Here is a 16,977-nt window from a genome sequence, read left to right on the forward strand (position 1 = left end):
CTCCACTTGTGCCGTGTCTGTAGATTTGGCAGATAGTTCCTTGTGAATTGACGCCAAAAATGATCCACCGATGTTTGACAATGGCGCCATCTTCGTCGGCCGATACTTGCTGGAGCATAGACAGCTTGAGGGAGTGTAGCGTCTAGCCGCCCCATGAGAAGAAGATTTGGCGTAACGGGGTCAGGGTCCGCTACATCGGCTGATACATAGCCCAGGGGCTTGGAGTTTAAGATCCCTTCCACTTCCACCAAAATTGTGCAGAAAACATCCTCTGAGACAGATTGAGACCCCACTGCAACTCGAAGACCAGCCTTGATTGAACGCACCTCTCTCTCCCATACGCCTCCAAAGTGAGGGGCATTTGGTGGATTGAGCTTGAACTGGATTTGGTAGTCTGCTAACTGCTCCTTCAGTTGGGGTTCCATAGCTGCTAAGAGGTGGACTCTGACGGCGAAGCTTTGAAAAGTTCGTGCGTCACCAGATTTCACATCTGACATAGTCAGGATGGCAGCTATTTCACTTTGCGCCAGTTGGTGAGGCTGGCCATACTGTAGCTGTAGGGCTTGCATGGTTGCGGAGTATGGAAATAGATCATGACGGCACGACTGACCAATCATTTGTGCTTCCGGGAGTTCAAGATGCTCCAATAGAACATGGTATTTGTACTTTTCCGTGAGTTCGGGATAGGGCTCAAGCAGATTATCCAAGGCTAACTTGAGGTTGGCAAACTCCCTCTCACTATCTATAGTGAAATGGGGAATTTTGGGTTTCGGCACGCCATATATTGACCGTGTTTGCAAATCAAAGTCTCGTGGAGTCATAATCTGACTCGTTGGTTGTTGTGGCTGGGCACATAGTGATATGGATTGTAAAACGAGGAAACCTGCGGTGGAGGATAGCTCAATCGTGCTGAATAGCTAGGATAAGAAGCCATTGGCTGAGACTGCTGCAGGGACTGATGTATGGGGACAAACTATGGCGTTGCTGGACCACGTTTGGTGACACCATACCAGATGAAATGGCTGAACAAGGAGAGGTGGGAGTTGCTAGAGAAACTGGCTGTATTGTTCGAAACGCAGAATTTTCCAAGTTACATCCTGCTGCAGTAGCCTCACCTTTGTGCTTATCCACTCCCCCCAACTTGGAAGTAATGCTTACTGATGTGTCTCTCTCCGCCTGAGCTGTCATGCCAAGCACTGGTGGTGGAGGGTGGACATGTGAAGGGAGCTGAAGCGATGACTGGGTGTGTGGCGGCTGTGCCCTAGTCTTTGTCATGTTGTGGTCATCATCTTCCTCTTCTCGCGTGAGGAACGCATTAATGTGTTCCAACAGCTCCTGGCGACGACGTTGTTTTGCTTCATACTGTACGAGTTTGTTAGTGAGTTGTGTAATTTCCATCCTATCCTCCCTCTCACTCCTGGACATGGATTCAACAAGTTGTCTTAGTGCTGTGGTGCTTAGTGGGTCACCTGAACTGGGACTAGGTGTAGCTCTACTGTGGGCAGAGTAAACACTCACATCTGCTTTTCCACCATCTGCTGCGGTCGCTGCTCCTCTCTGCTCCTCTTGAACCCTCTCGTTGGGTTGGGAGGAAAGTGCAGACCTTTGTGGATGGTAAGAAAGGATGTAGTCCTCGAGATGCTTAGGTGTATGCAGTTGTCTCTCATGTCGCTGTTGCACGTCAGGACGAGGGTGAGATGGCGAGTCCTCCGCTGAAGACATGTCTTGTAGGAGTCAATTCATCCGGCTCGAAGGACCTTTGTTGAGGATTCGACCTCTGAACTGGTTATTTGGATTATTGACCACTACAGGGGCTCCGGTAAGAGAGCACAGAGTCTTCAGTAGAACTCGGCCCTTTATTCAGCTTCACTGTGCAGATGTGCATACATGACTATGCACAATTATATATATATATAAAGTATCTGAAACAATGAGAGAAAGAAACCCCATCAAAATACAATTGGAATAAGCAACTAAGTGTTTCTACTATCTAACAGTCAGCAACACTCTCAACACAAGTAAACTGACATATATAGACATTTAAATGTCTTTTCCAGTCTATATTACCTGTACTAGCAAGTTGCCATGGCTACCTATTGCACAAGTTAGCTAAACACTGTTGACTAACGAATGCAAACATGAGAATAAAACGAGTGTATAAACAATATAAACACACGCATTATTTTACCGAAGAAAGCAAGAAGAGTATGCTCTCAATTTTAATCAGAATGAATTAGAACAATTACTCACATCGTCATTGACTACTGCACTGCTCTGAGCCGAATGACGAACGAAAACGCTAAACAGGAAACGGAAATACGAAGCGACCCTTCAAAATAAAAGACACGCCTTTCAGAATAAGACATTGAAACGTCACATATTAAACGACTCGAAGAATTCTTAACAGGGGGGGTAGAAGAGATTCCGGCAGCGGCCCGACTCTAAATAGCCATTCAGAAGGCCACACTTGAAGGAAGGTCGGCCACAGAATTTGTGCTACCAAAACAGGGTCAGGTTGTGCCGCCAGAAAAAGGGCAAGTTGGGGCCACAGGTCGCGCGCTGCTGGAACAGGAAGAGGTGTGTAACTTTGTTCGTCACGTCCGCTCTGCACTTTACACTCAGCATTTTAACATTCACACATCACTTAATGCATAGCGCATCACTGCACGCACAGAAGAAAAATGGCATGAGATAATTTATTAAAACCTGGTACCAACGTGGCCAGCCAACTTGAGTCAACTTAATAATTGGGCATCGTTCAATTGTGGTGCTACGTTTAAATTGGTTGTTCTTTGGGGTGCATGCAGGCAATATTTGTGGTTTTGGTGAGAGTGCGGTGTGAGCGCATGTTTTACTTGTGTTCTCCTATGTTCAGGGTGGCCAAAAGAATCCCTGGAGACCAGACACTGCTGGGAAGTTATGGGACTGGACCAAATGGAGGAATTTTGGGGGTGGTTATTGGGGCTTGTAGTAAATTCTAGTGTTTGGTTTATTGTTTTGATGGTTTTGGTTTGGAATATAGACTTGATATTTTATTAGTGTTTAGTTTCGGGTGATGGTTTTGTGCTGGAGCATTGTAATTCATGCTTATGCTTTACACCTGTGGAGTTGAAATGGTTTCACCCAATTGACTTGAACATATTGAAAGTGTCAATGACATGTGTGTTGAAGAGACTGCTGAAGAGGTCATGCTGCATTTTAATCCTCACGTTGACAGGTTGCTGGGTTCCCGGTGAAAAGGTGACGCACTAGCAGGTGAGACACTCAGTTCTTGGTTGGAGCAGGAGATAACCTCATTGGGGGTGTATTCAGGACAGCCACTTATTTGCCAGTAGTGGAAAGGTTCTAAATTGGGAAAAATTCAGCACGCCTTCACAAAACCCTAGTAAGAAAATGGATGGATGGGTGGACCAGAGGTCGACTCTCCAGCCGACTGTGGCCACTTTTGACGCGTCATTTTTGGATGAGTGCGGGTGGAGAAGTGGACTTGGGGAAAATAAGTAAGTCGAGCTAGTGCTTATAGATTGAAATCTACAAAGTAAAGTTATTATCATCACTTTAAGTCAAAGCAAAATACTGTTTCCCAGTCCCCCACAGCTGGCACCAGTTTATTTGATACATTTTGCATCATTCTTTCAACATTACAACTTCCGTTTTGAGATTCCGAATTAAACTAATGTTACTATTCCTGAAGTATTATTATTATTATTATTATTATTATTATTATTATTATTATTATTATCAATGTATGTTTCTTACATGCAACCCAGTCCAAATATACCTGGTATTTAGGCAGTAAACCTGCTTTAATTAATATTATTTTTGAGAATACCACTGTCCTCTGATTGAGAGCATCAGGTGGGTTTTAGTGCCCCCTGATGGCTAAGAGGAGCTCATAAATCAATAAAGTCAATGGTGACTTCAGGTATTTTTGCAGTCAGAAATGTAAGGATCTAATTTATCTTATTTCATCAACTATCTTAGTAGCCTCATATATGGGTGCAACCTAAATGGGATGCAAATACTACTGTAGAATATAACACACGTATGTCGTGGAGGTTAGGAAGAAAAATCCAAGTTCAAGGAATATATGTTTTAAGTTTACATTCAAGGATCATTGTCTCCTTTCATTCAAACAAATTCTAAGTGTGACTTCATTGCTAAATGACAGCATGGTACTATCGTAGTTTTGTGCTTCTGCGTTTGAATCTCATTTGTGGCCTTCCACCACTGCTCCTGCGGGCAGCATTTTTGTATAGGTAGCATAAGGCCATATTTATAAGTACATCAATAACATTATTCATTTCTTTATTAATTTTAATGTGGGTTTGCTCATCCGAGAAAATTGTGTATTTACAGTATGTCTCAGTCAGAGGTTCACACTTTCTCTCCCATCTGCTTGAGCTTGACAAAAAGTCATTCTGACAACATATCCGCAACACATTTCTTGCAGGTTCGAATCTTGACGTTCCAGGCTTGTGTTTCGTTTGCATGTTCTTGCTTTGCTTGGCTGGGTTTTTTCCCGGTGTTCCAGCTTCCTCCCATATTCTAAAAACATGCAATACTTGTTGGGTCTTATTTCCGCATTCAGTGCAAGTCTAACGCAAAGAAAACTCTGTAAACTAGACTTGCCCTGGGCCGAAAATGACCGCCCCCATTTTTAAGCCAAGTGCATGACCATATGTCTACAAAAATAAGGCCCCAGATGTGAATATGAGTGTGAATGGCAACCAGTCCTGGGTGTACCCAGCCCCAAATCCAGCTTTTGCTCCACATAATCAGGCTAAGCAGCACAGAAAAAAGATGAACGGTCAATAATGAGAGTCACAACAATTGCCACAAGCTTTGCTGTGTGCCTATTTGAGCTCCTCCCTCCCACTGCAGCACTTTGATAAGCTGCAGCAGCAGCCTTTATGTGCTCAGGTTGCCCAGTGTGATGTAGCACTGCTGTTAATTTACCTCTCACCTCCACATGGTGACACACACACACATCTTTCTATCAATGTATTTTCCAAACCACTTATTCTCAGTAGGGGTGAGCTGGAGGCCATCCTGTCTTACTTTGGGTCACAGGAGGGGTACAACTTCGACTGGATGCCAGCCAATTGCATGGCAAATATACACAAAGAAGGTGAAGTTCCAAGTTAACTATCTGAAAGATAAATGAAAAAAATATTAGATGAAATCAAATCCTGTAATAGAAGCTCACGCAGTGAACTGACACAGGTTGTGTATTCATTTCAACAAGTTCTTTTGCACCACTGCAAGTTTCCGATGGCCGTAAAGGCATGTTTAGATGAGCTTTTTGTTGAAGATCTTGGCACGCTCATCGAGTTAAACGCAACCTGCAAAACAATGTAGAAAGGGAAAAAAAAGAGGAGTTACAAAGATGTGAAAAACTCCATATTTGTCTTCCTTTTAACTTTCTATCGTCAATGGCAGAGAGTGGGGGTGACTCCACTATCTAACTCACTATACAAATTAATGATTGAATTATGATGAGCCTGAAGGTCATTACCACATTTAAGTTTAGTCAGTATCGAACATAAATGAGAACAAAACCTCTCAGTCCTCCACGGACTTGATCAAATGATGACACTAAAAATAAACTTTGAAATTGATTTTGCCGACAACTCAAAGTCTCACAGGTACATATTCATCTATATGCACGCAACAACACCATTCACAGTGATGGAAAAGCCTGAAGATATGGGAAATCCAGTTGTTTCATATTCGAGGTCATAGTAGCAGAAAATCATCCAATTGCATCAATCGTTTCTTATTTTCATCTGTACATTGCAATCGATGACTTGAAACTGCCCCAAATTAAAAAGTGAGTCTGCCTATTCGAGATGAGAAAAGTCATATTTTGCACTGTGCAAGCCCATATATAGTGAGCGATCCCGTGTCACAATGTCAAAATATCTTCAAATTGTGTTGTTCACATGACATTCTGCAAACATTTTAATTGCGCTTGTAAGTAAGAAAGATCTTAGTTATGGAATAATCTGTCAAGTCAATAATTTATGAAAGTGCTGAAGCTTAAGCTGTTTGTGTCACCTGATGTAGCACATGAGGCGAATCACTTACCAGGAGTGTCACGCATTCCTCCATCATTTTTCATTATGTAACACTGTGGAGGAGGGAAAAAAATATATTTTGTGACCTTCCTTCTTGTGAGACACATTCACGTTGGCTTGCAGAGAAAACATGGAAAAAGCAGACGACGTTATCAACACAAGACAGCAAAGTAGACATGCAGCCTCCGGATATATGCAAGTTGGTGTGTTGACACAGATGGATGTCACAGGGGAGATGCGTTTGTGTTGGAAGAGCAGCCATAAACTGGTGATAGATGTGAGTGCCACATGGAAGGCAATGTGTTTTTTCAACGTGCATCATTCCTCTGCTTGAGACATGGATGTAGCATCTGCTTCGGTGCATTTTGCCACACACAGCTAGCTCTCTAATGTTCTCATTGTCATTCTCCAGAAAGAACACTCAAAGGCAGTTTGGTGAAATACAGAACCTTTCAATGTCACATGCTTGCTGAAACTGAATTTAAATATTGCTAATTGATTGACACCCCCCTGGTTCTGGCTGCGTTTTTATTCCAGTAAATGTGCTAATTTGAAGTAAAATCATTAGATTTTTATTGCCGCATGGTCTATACGTAATTTAGTTGTGACTTGACAAGGCTTTTGTCATGAACACATAATGGTTAATACGTTCAGGTACAGGGACTCGTTTAACCAGCTTTCATTGTTGCATATGCATTTGTAAAAGTTGTTAAAGCTCGCTCTCAAGCAAGACGTCTTTGAGAGCTTTTGTGCATACAATTTCATCTGCATGACTCTGCATCAAGGGGCTTGCCACGCCCGATACAACAGATGGAGCTGTTTTTCCTTCTTTCTAATGCGTCAATTTTCTATGGCGCCAGTTATGTTCAGTCATGTGCGGGGCTTAACCCTAACCTAGTTTATTTTGGGAGAAAAAAAAAATGACTGATCACCTGTTGTTGACTGAATGGGGTCGTCGTGAGGGATCGTCTTCATATCGAGTGTATTGCTGTCACAACAGATAAAAAAAACAAAACAAAAACTAAAATATCGCCTAACATTGTGATTTATATCAAATTTAATGAGATTCACATTTTCATGTGATAAATGTGCCATTCAAATGTGATAAATTATGCCTTTATGACGTGTTAAATTTGGCTTCCACATTCAGTAGAACAAAAGCAATGACCATACTTCCAGTTCAGGGGTCATGCGCATATACAAAGGATGAGTATGCACAATCACATGGCGTACACACCTCCCACTCTCATGTTCCGAAGTACAAGAGTAAAATGACTGTGGGAATGTACTACATGGCTGCCATACACATTTTTATTGCTTTTCGACCCTTTGGCGAGTCGTTGAGGTGATTTTAGGCGATGGCGCGTGGTGGAATTTTCACCTTTGGCGGTTGAGAAAAGTATATGTTTTGTTTTTGTGTCTGCCGACTTTTTTTTTTTTTTTTTAAGTTCAAGCCCCCACAATCACAAACTGATGTCATGGGGTTCTTGACTAGAGACAACAGAAAGCCAAAAATTGTTTTTTGGGGCCTTGACTTCGGTTCCTAGCCTCTGCAGCTCTCATTTTGTGAAGTTCCTGTTTTTTCTTATGTGACTCATAAGCGATCATGCAGAGTGATCATTCCCACTGGCAGGTACTTTTTTATACTCATTTGCATATTTATATGAGGTTGTGGAGAGAGAAGAGTCTGGTACTACAACAATTCCGCAATGATTGAGATGTATGACAGGGAGGTGTTCGGATTCTTGCGTAAACTCAGATTCTGGATAAGGCCATATGGAGTGTTTTCGTATTCAAGCCACAAAAGTCCTTTGGCCATGAACAGGATTTAAAATGTAAAACTTATCACATTACAACATGATCATTTTGGATTCTGCATTTAGCAGAAAAAAATGAAGAAATTCTTTAGGTCAAAACTTTTCAAATCATTATGTGATATTGATTTTTTTCTGGTTTTATAGCAATGCACATTCGTACAAACGTGACATAACCAGGAATAAATCAGTTTGAAATTCCAAATGATCTCCAGGTGTAACCTGCACCATAAATACAGCATTTACAGTAAATTAGTTGTATAGCTTTTACAGTGAATTACACACATTTTTTATGTTTAATACAGTATCATCCCACACCCGTTGCAAAACCAGAGAATTGGAGGGGATGAGCGGCAGCTGGAGAGAAAAAAAAAACCTTTAACCTGCTGAGGTTAATTTCAACAACTTGTTGAAAAGTTGGTATTTAAAGCCTGAGAGCAAAGAGCAGAAAACTCTTGGCTCTGGAAAATCAGTTCAGTAATAAATGGTATTTGTAGACAAAATAAGGACAGCACTGGACACACTAAGAAATCATTACAATGCCATAACCCAGTGCGATACGTTCAAAATACTCAGAACTGAAATTACACAAAGGCCTCAGAATGGATTTTTAAATTGATAATAAGATGAAAACATTTTGGCAGGACTGGAGAGTATGAGGAGGCCACCGACTCTGTTGTTCTCTAAGGGGAGTCAAAGAAAAAAGAAAGAAAGGAAAAAGAGATCAGGAGCATAATCACAATTTGACTGGAGTTTTCTAAGGTGTGGTTTTGTCTGCGTAAGCCAATCATGAACTAATTGGGCCTCAATTATACAATTTCAGAAAGTTTGCAATGTATTTTTCTCCTTGTAAGTGGAGTCCTCATTACCTCTGAGGTGGCTTCTCAAGTATTTACATCTGTTGGATTTGTTTCATCGACTCAAATGTCACTGAGTTGATATTAAACACTCACACTGGGCTTTAGCTTCAATCACTGACAGCAATGTCAACTATGCACGCATTGCATTGTGAAAGAACTTGGTCAAAGAGGAAAGGAAGGTCAGTAGGTGGTGGGGAGCGCCATATAGCCGCATACCCCACCAGCCACTCAAATAAAACACAAATAAGTCTATAATAAGGATGAAAACAGCATTTGCCCGATCAAACTACACCCACTAAATCTGCAGATCAACCAGACTGCACAAAACTGTATCGGCGCTCGGCAATTAGATATGTACCATTGTGTCTCTACCTGCACAAGGATTTATTTGTTCTTGCTCACCCACTAAAGCTCCAAAAAGTGTAACTTTCTCAGCCTACAATGAATAATGAGCTCTCTGCTTACGTCGCTAAGGCTCTTTATTTTTTTCTCTTCTCTGTTAGTCTATGTTCTTCCGTGGATACAACAGTGATAGACACATTTGATATGCGGGAAGCATTCTCCCTATTATCTCCACAGAGAAAATGGCTTTTGCGTCCTTCACAGGCGGGAGGGAACTGGAGGTTTTTCTATTATAGCTGCCGCTGCAGGCAGCTCCCAAACATTAATGGCAAGTCGGGAAAGGTTTAAGGGTGCAAAGCGGAGGACTGAACTAACATAGCCGGTTTGAAACACCCAAGAGCCTGATGGTCAAGGCGCCTCGTGGGAACATGTTGACGCTACACTATGCCATTTTCAAGTGTGCATATGATGATATCACAAACAATGATGTGACAGACAAAACGCAGCTTGTCAATTCCGATTGAACAGTTGACGCTCGTTCGGATTGGCATAATGAATAAAGGATACCACCCCTATAAATCTAACAAATACAATTCCCGACGGATTTGGCCTGTTTATTACCATTGAGGTGTTTATATGGAAGATTTTCCTTCCGTTTGGTCAGTCGGAGCCTTTCTAGTCGGAATACATGGCTCCATGTACTGCAAACGCGCCTAATGTGTTTGCATCAGATTGAAGTTGGAAATCGTACAAAATGTTAAGCACAACATTATGTGCTTGACTCTTTTCCAGCTCTCTGCTGGAAGGCACACAATTCCACTCAAATGCATTCATGTAGCTCTTTTCATTTGACCAGGTTTGACAATTGAGAGATAATTTGAATGTTCACAACTTTGCCATGTCATGATAGTAAACACAATGTTGAATGAGAGTGACCAACCCTGACCCAAAGAGACTCCGCGGCAGAGTGCAGAGATGGTCAAAAAGCGTTTCTGGGATCTGAAACTGGAACTATGACAAATACGTGGTGTGTTTTGGGGTTGCGCCGCCAGATATACCCGCTAGATATAGCTTAATCATCACAGTGAGTTTAGTTTGAGTGAATGTGTAGCTGAGTAAACTGACAGCACACTATTCATTTCCCATGTCAAAAGAGCACGTTGTTGCCATAAATCCAAATAACAGATCGCTCAAGCGATCATAGCCATCTTAGTTAGATAACAGGAAAATGGAGCATCCATTATAGCCTAACAGATTGTAAGACAAACAACATCAGTTCTCAAAAGAATCACTAAATGGTAAACTATGGTCATTTACAAATTATGCTAGATCTTTAAACTACATCTACATTAGGGGTCATCAGTTATGTTCCTTGAGTGCCCCTATCCTGCATATTTTAGATGTTTAATTGCCTCCTCTAATTCACCTGATTCAAATGATCAGGATTCTGATAAGGCTTGCTGATGAGTTGATCATTTGAACCAAATGTGTTGGAAGCAGTGGTGAGCGGTCAAGGCCTTCAAGGCCTTCTCTGCTGGCCTAGCATAATCCAGAAATCATGATCATATTCATCACATTTATGTCATATTATATCTTGGTGTTGTATTTTTTGTGAGAGTTTTTAATCCAATCAGAATTCAGATAGTTTGTGTTGTCAGGCAGATTTCTCAAACCAGTCGCATGCACTATTTGTCCGAGACCTTCAGATACAATCGTGCGGGTGTCTGTTCTGTGTGAGTAATGGGGCTTTTACAATTGATAGACAGTTGCGATATTCAATCAGATCACAAATTGATGACCGTAAGGCCTTACTTTGAAGGTGATGAACACGGCTTGTGATTGGATACTCGCTCGTGAGGGGGCAGCACTCTGCAGAATCCACACACCGGACACTCGTAACTGGCGACCGTTTGAAAATCTAAAATATATTCTTTCTTTTTTTAACCCACAATGGCCGAAGGAGGGAAAAGTGTGGATTTAACTGCAGATACACTTGCGAGGCAATTTTCAAGATGGACCTTTCAAGAGAAGGTCTCTCATGAGCTGGGGTGGTCCAACTCTCAGTAGTGTGTAAGCGCGTGTCTGTATATTATTTCTCTAGCCGCGGTGTCATAAATGATGGTATTATGAGGAGTAATTATTCAATTCGGTCTAAGTAGGACTTCACTGAAGGCCAAGGTGTAAAATGCACGGCCCGCTACTGGTTGGAAGAGGGAAACATCTAAAACATACAAAATTGGGGCCCTCGAGGATTGCAGTTGGTGACCCCTGAGCTTCTTCTACCAATTAACTACGACCCGTGGGCCATTCGCGGCCCAGCATTCCTTTTTAGCAGCCCGCAGCAGATGCAAAATATAACTTTTGACATGGCCTTAAGCCTATTGGGTGTGGGTGTTGAAAAGGTGGGGAGTTGCAACACTTACATCCCCCACGCACCTGAAAACACCTACGCAACCAATAATAATCATAAATTAGACGCGTAGAGATTTTCTAGATGAAGCAAACAAACTATTTACAACTGAGAATGTAACAACATTTCTTTCTATAATGTCTAATAAACAAAGACATTTGAGTTACTGAATCCAAAACGTTTTCCTCCACGTTCTGCTCTCAATGTCATGGTCTGATTTGTAAACAGATAACATTGATTAAGATCCTCTTCGACAAGGTATACCAGTTCCACCATGCAAAAAAAAAAAAAAAAAATCATTCAATCATGGAAGTTATCCTTGATTTCCCCATTTGCTCTGCCTCAGTCAAATGACATGGACGGGTTGTTTACTCGTGGTGCCATTGGAGGACAAAATATTTCTAACTATCTTTTCAGTGTAATAATAAATCACGAGTCTCATAAGGACATTAGCAAAGAAAGTATATTGCTTAAGCTTTTATCTTAGTCTACCGTTTTCTTCCTCACGCCTCATACATCTTTTTTGTGCTTTCCGAACAGCACCGTTATTAGACATTGAAACCTATATGTGCGAGCATTGCACACCGTGACCTTATTCATGTGTTATCACTGTCCTCAACTCCAAAGTAGTCAGGGGCGAACAGACAGCAGTTGTATTTGGCTTGTTAAACTGGTAAATGTAACTCACCTCCCCATCCAGTGACCGGCAGCGGTGAAACAAACGAATGAACGGGATGTCATATTGCTTGCGTGGTCAACTGGGAATTCATTCCATCCCATTTCAGCAATTTTCAACAGTTTTCTATGGCACTCGCGCATCTGTGCCACACACTTGTCCTAGTAACTGCTGCTACTTGTCCTCTCTTCCAGGTCGACCTTTCCACAAATATGGCAGATGTGCTGCAACGAAAACATTTTTATGAGTGAATGCGTGTCAAGTGTCAAAAGAGGGTGCGATGTTTTGAGATTAGGTACAGATTTGTTTTGTTTTAAAATGATTTTCTTATTTCCAAATTATTCACGCTCTGGCACATCTCTCTCAATGTGTGAGGAGTTGCCATTACGCTTGTCAACAGCAGTTGTAATCAGAGATGACATTATGTGTCCCTAAATGTATTTTTGCCGCTGATTTAAAAAATAATTCTTTACTTTTTCTTCTAGCACATCAGTTTTTTGAGATATTTCCATTTTTTGCTTTCAAATTTGACCTATAAAAAAAACGCTCTCGCAATACAGACTTCATAATGCATTTTCATTTATAACCATTCCTAACCCTTAATTTATACATATTGCAAAATATTTGTCTATATTCCACTTTATTATTATTATTATTATTATTATTATTATTATTAAATTCTATGCAGAGAAAAACTAGAGCAGATTCGGAATCAGTGAAAAAAAAATCTAGAAAAGTTTACCTGCATCGCAATTTAAAAAGCATTATTTTTAGAATGGTGATAAAGTATTGTTTTGCGATGCAAACGTCTCAATCCCTTCATTCAGGAAATTATATGGTAGGAGTAATATTAGGTTTAACTCAATGCATTCATCCACATTGATTTTGCAATTGAAACATTTCTCTATATTAAATGGAAACAGTATATTTTAAACAAAGAAAAAGCAGTGCCAGTGGAGAAAAATAAAGTTGAGGCCTGAAGCAAATTTTTTTTTCAGAGTGCCCTAATCCAGACCAAAGTGGGCCACGAGAGGCACGAGAGAGTGTGAATAAGAGTTAGACTAATTTCCAGCGGGAAATGAGTGACTTCTTCGCCTGCTGTAGTACGTATATAAACTGCAGTTTGTGCCACATTCAGACCAGGGAATAACAAGGGTTGAATTAGGAAACAACATGATGGGAACTGTCATCTGTGCCCCATCAATGTGGGCTGCCAGTATCCTGATAATCCCCAGAGTAATCCCACCACTACAACGGAGACATCAGATTCACCGAGGCAGGACAGGGCTGTGCATGACACACACGAGAGCGTCTTGGCTCTTAACAGGGTGACAGCAGCCACTTCTCATGAAAATTGGTGCTTACGCTTGACTGGGACTTGAATTGATGTTTACATGTCTTGACAAATGGGGAAAAAAATGCATAAATCAACTCAGATGGTTTCAACTGAGAAGGGAATTGAGTCACCTAATGTGATGTGTGTTTGATTTTTGTCATATGCCTGTTAAGTGTTGAGAGCATCTCTGCTGTATCAAGGTATTTTCAGGCGAGAACGTCAAAACGTTCATGTTTACAAAGGGATTTTTCAATGGGTCACACCTCTTCCCCCTTACAGAAGGTAGGCAAAACAGGAAAAGTCTGATATAACCTTTGTGTTTTTTTTGTTACGATCGGGGAGGAGGGGGCGGGGGGGGTAGAGGAGGACCCAAAATGCAGGGAAGCCAGGCAAGGGTAACTTAAGGGAATTTAATTAACCAAATAATATGAGAAACAAGGTAGTAGGAACAAACGAACGTGGCAAGGTGCAAAACAATGAGGATGAACAAAACGTGACTGGACCGAACTAAATTTGACGAGGATACAGGGACAGTGACAAATAACCATGAGCTATGCGCGTGAGCGAGGAACAAAGAGCAACAGTGACATCGAAGAAAAGGGCAATGCACCGACGCCGAGTTGTCAGCGCGGGGCGTTTAAGTAGAGAATTAATCAAGATGTCAACGGGTAACAGGTGCGGGACTGGTGGGCGCGTCTCTCCAGCAGTGCGGTAATCAAGGAGTCCACAAGTAACAGGTGCGGGACTGGTGGGCACGTCTCTCCAGCCAACACGACACGCGCTGGAAGGAAACGCCCCAACGCCCGTTGAGCAAACGTAAATAAAACAAGACATGACGGAAACGGACCATGACATTTTTGGGGACTGTATTAAAAGACACTTGCGGTTTGTTAAAACAGTAAAAAAAAGCTTCTCGCTAGAATGTGAATACATTTTCAAGCCATCGTGTTTTGGGCCCTAATAAGGACCGTTTGATGTTTCTGTGAGGAAAATAAAGCTTGACTCCAAAATAAAGCGTCCAAAAACAAGTGGAGTTAATTGAAACCTGTTTTACACCAAAATGAGAAAATCACATGTCTTAGGAAATTATTAATTAAGAAAAAGTAATGTTTCTCCCACAATGATAATATTTTATTCATTATCATCGCATTAATTTCCAGTTTAATTGTCTGGAGGGGGGAAATCGTTGATGCAGTAGATTCAAATTAAGCAATGCAGCCCTACAGATTATAATTCTTATTTCTCCCATTAATCTCAATCATGCATCATTTATTTTAAATCAATATACAGCCATTTTCTAAAATAAGATTTCCAATAGCAGGTTTGCTCAAAGAAAAATATTCAGTTCCCAAGAGGCCCCAACAAGTTGTGTTATTTGTGATAACTTCATGCAGCGATGCAATATAAAACAGAGCTGCAAGATGAAAGGCATGGAAATAAATGGGACAAAAACCATATATAAAAAAAAAAAGGATACTCAAACATCGGGTGATCAAGTGTTGTCAGTGAATGAAGCAGAGATAAAAGTAAAGTCAGGCTTGTTTGTACAGTGAACTAAAGGGCAAAGAGAACGGGTTACTTAAGTGCAAGGACAGTTAAGACGGGCAGCAAAGATATTAATCCACTGCCAGAGTGGCCTTTTAAGGCCACCCAAAGGACCTATGAGGCTGATGAGGTTTATGGAGGGGTCACTGTAAGTGAATTGCAACACCCCATTGGTTAAACATTAAGGTCATCCAGGAATCAGACTGTCAAGGATGAGAGGTGCTAAGGGCAATGTTCAATAAAACATGAGAGTAATCTTCTCACCAGGAGCAGAAGTGCTTTGCGGTTCAACTCCTAAGGAGCACAAACAGATTTCCCTTGTGAGCCAAAAGAAAGAGAAAAAAAATATATACGGGTGCTCATTCACCAGCTCGCCATCAGATTTACGGCCATAAATAGTACTGAAAATTGGTCGAACTATCACATGGAATGTGACCTCTGACAAAGCTTATCTTGAACACCAAAAATATGCGAGTCAGAGAGATGATAGTGTCTGTCTGCAACAGCTTCTCTTTCTGCCTCATTAGCTGCTGATATTGGATGGGTTATCTCAGTTTCAAAGACATTTTCAGGTTGGAGGCAGGTGGCTCACCTTCCCCTGAAGAAGTTGCAATAGAACAGCGCACGTTTTTGTGTGTGTGTGTCGGGGGGAGACAATCATGGCTGAATGTCGCTTTGAATAGAATTAGCGACAATATGCTTTTTTTTGCTTCCCTCTACTGTGCAAGTCTGCTGTCACAATGGAGGTGTGTCAATGACAGCTCCATCCCGGTTTACTTCCACAGGGTATGAAATGAGGAGACAAATGATAAGCTTCTCGCTCATGCTCCAGGAAGCTCATGAAAGCTGATGGAGTGAATCCCGATGGCGAGCCCTTGTAGATACACAACATCATGATGTGCTAAAATATAGACGGCACTTGCTCTCTTTTTGCTCTCTGTATGGAGAGATTCTGCTCAGTCTAGCATCTAGACTCTAGATGCTCAACAATGAATGTCTTCTGCATGTGTGAAGCTAAAAAATTAAAATAAAATCAATCCATCGCCTAAGCAGAAACTGCATTACACACTGTAAATCTTGGACTTCTCCTGTAGTATTCTTAAAAAAATAGTCTACACCACCTTCCACTAAATTAAACTTTTCTGATAGGGCCAAGTTGTAGGAATTACCTGGCAAACGGCAATCGGGTCCAATGGATTAAGAGAAATATTCTTTTTCCAAAAAGTCCAACTTCTTTCATCTCCAAAGGTTGGTATAGTCGACCAGCCACAACCAGAATTCAGCTGTAATTTATGCATCTTTCTTTCAACCAAGCTCACAAGAGCATGACAAGCAGGCTGAGCAGTTAGTCAGCCGTGTTATTAGATTTTTCTTCTTTCCGGGATGACGGTGACCACAAGAGGAGTTTTTAGGGCAGGCACCATGGCAATCTAACAGTGCAGGTGAATGGACGGATATGACACGTGTGTAATCGCGTTATGTCATACAAATAATCAGGGGAAACGTAGGGGATGTCTAAATAGCCACGCGGGAAGCAGCTGCGGTAAGTGCTGCTATGCTGCCATCTTGTGGCCAAATTGCGACTTCATCAACCTGCGTTAGGAAATCAGGCGACGGCTCTTGTTATCTTTCGATAGTCGTCTGCTTGTTCATAAATACAGCCATGTAAATTATTATACATAAACATTTAGTTATTTTATTCTTATTAGATTTCGGGGTCACCAGTAAAATGCAACTTCTCCCAAATCACTGCGGGGGGACTGCTTATCAATTGTAGGACTCATATAGGAAAAAAAAAACCCCATCATACTAATGGGCAGTGTAAATTATTCAGTGGAGGTGAAAACAAAACACACACACACACAAAGGACTGTGAAACAGAAACTACATAGGCGACACCACCGTGTCGGCCAT

At 41.4% G+C, this 16,977-nt stretch overlaps 1 protein-coding gene across 3 annotated transcripts in view; it reads right to left on the reverse strand.

The window, feature by feature from the left end:
* Nucleotides 1-16,475, reverse strand: part of LOC148344554 (transmembrane protein 132D) — a 54,336-nt gene extending 37,861 nt beyond the window's left edge. The window contains exons 1-5 of one of the 3 annotated variants that reach the window (XM_088299688.1): nt 16,233-16,475; nt 12,195-12,406; nt 6,091-6,133; nt 5,260-5,345; nt 5,062-5,152 (exon numbers count right to left, since the gene is read on the reverse strand). The gene's annotated coding sequence lies outside the window, so the exon portion shown is untranslated. Of the gene's footprint in view, nt 1-5,061; nt 5,346-6,090; nt 6,134-12,194; nt 12,407-16,232 lie in introns of all 3 variants that reach the window. The other 2 variants (XM_088299687.1, XM_088299686.1) reach the window with 2 other exon arrangements.
* Between the last annotated feature and the right edge of the window lie 502 nt (nt 16,476-16,977).

The sequence above is a fragment of the Idiotropiscis lumnitzeri genome, chromosome 1 (assembly GCF_059441095.1).
Source record: "Idiotropiscis lumnitzeri isolate Australia: NSW breed Sydney's pygmy pipehorse chromosome 1, RoL_Ilum_1.0, whole genome shotgun sequence".
Taxonomy (NCBI): domain Eukaryota; kingdom Metazoa; phylum Chordata; class Actinopteri; order Syngnathiformes; family Syngnathidae; genus Idiotropiscis; species Idiotropiscis lumnitzeri.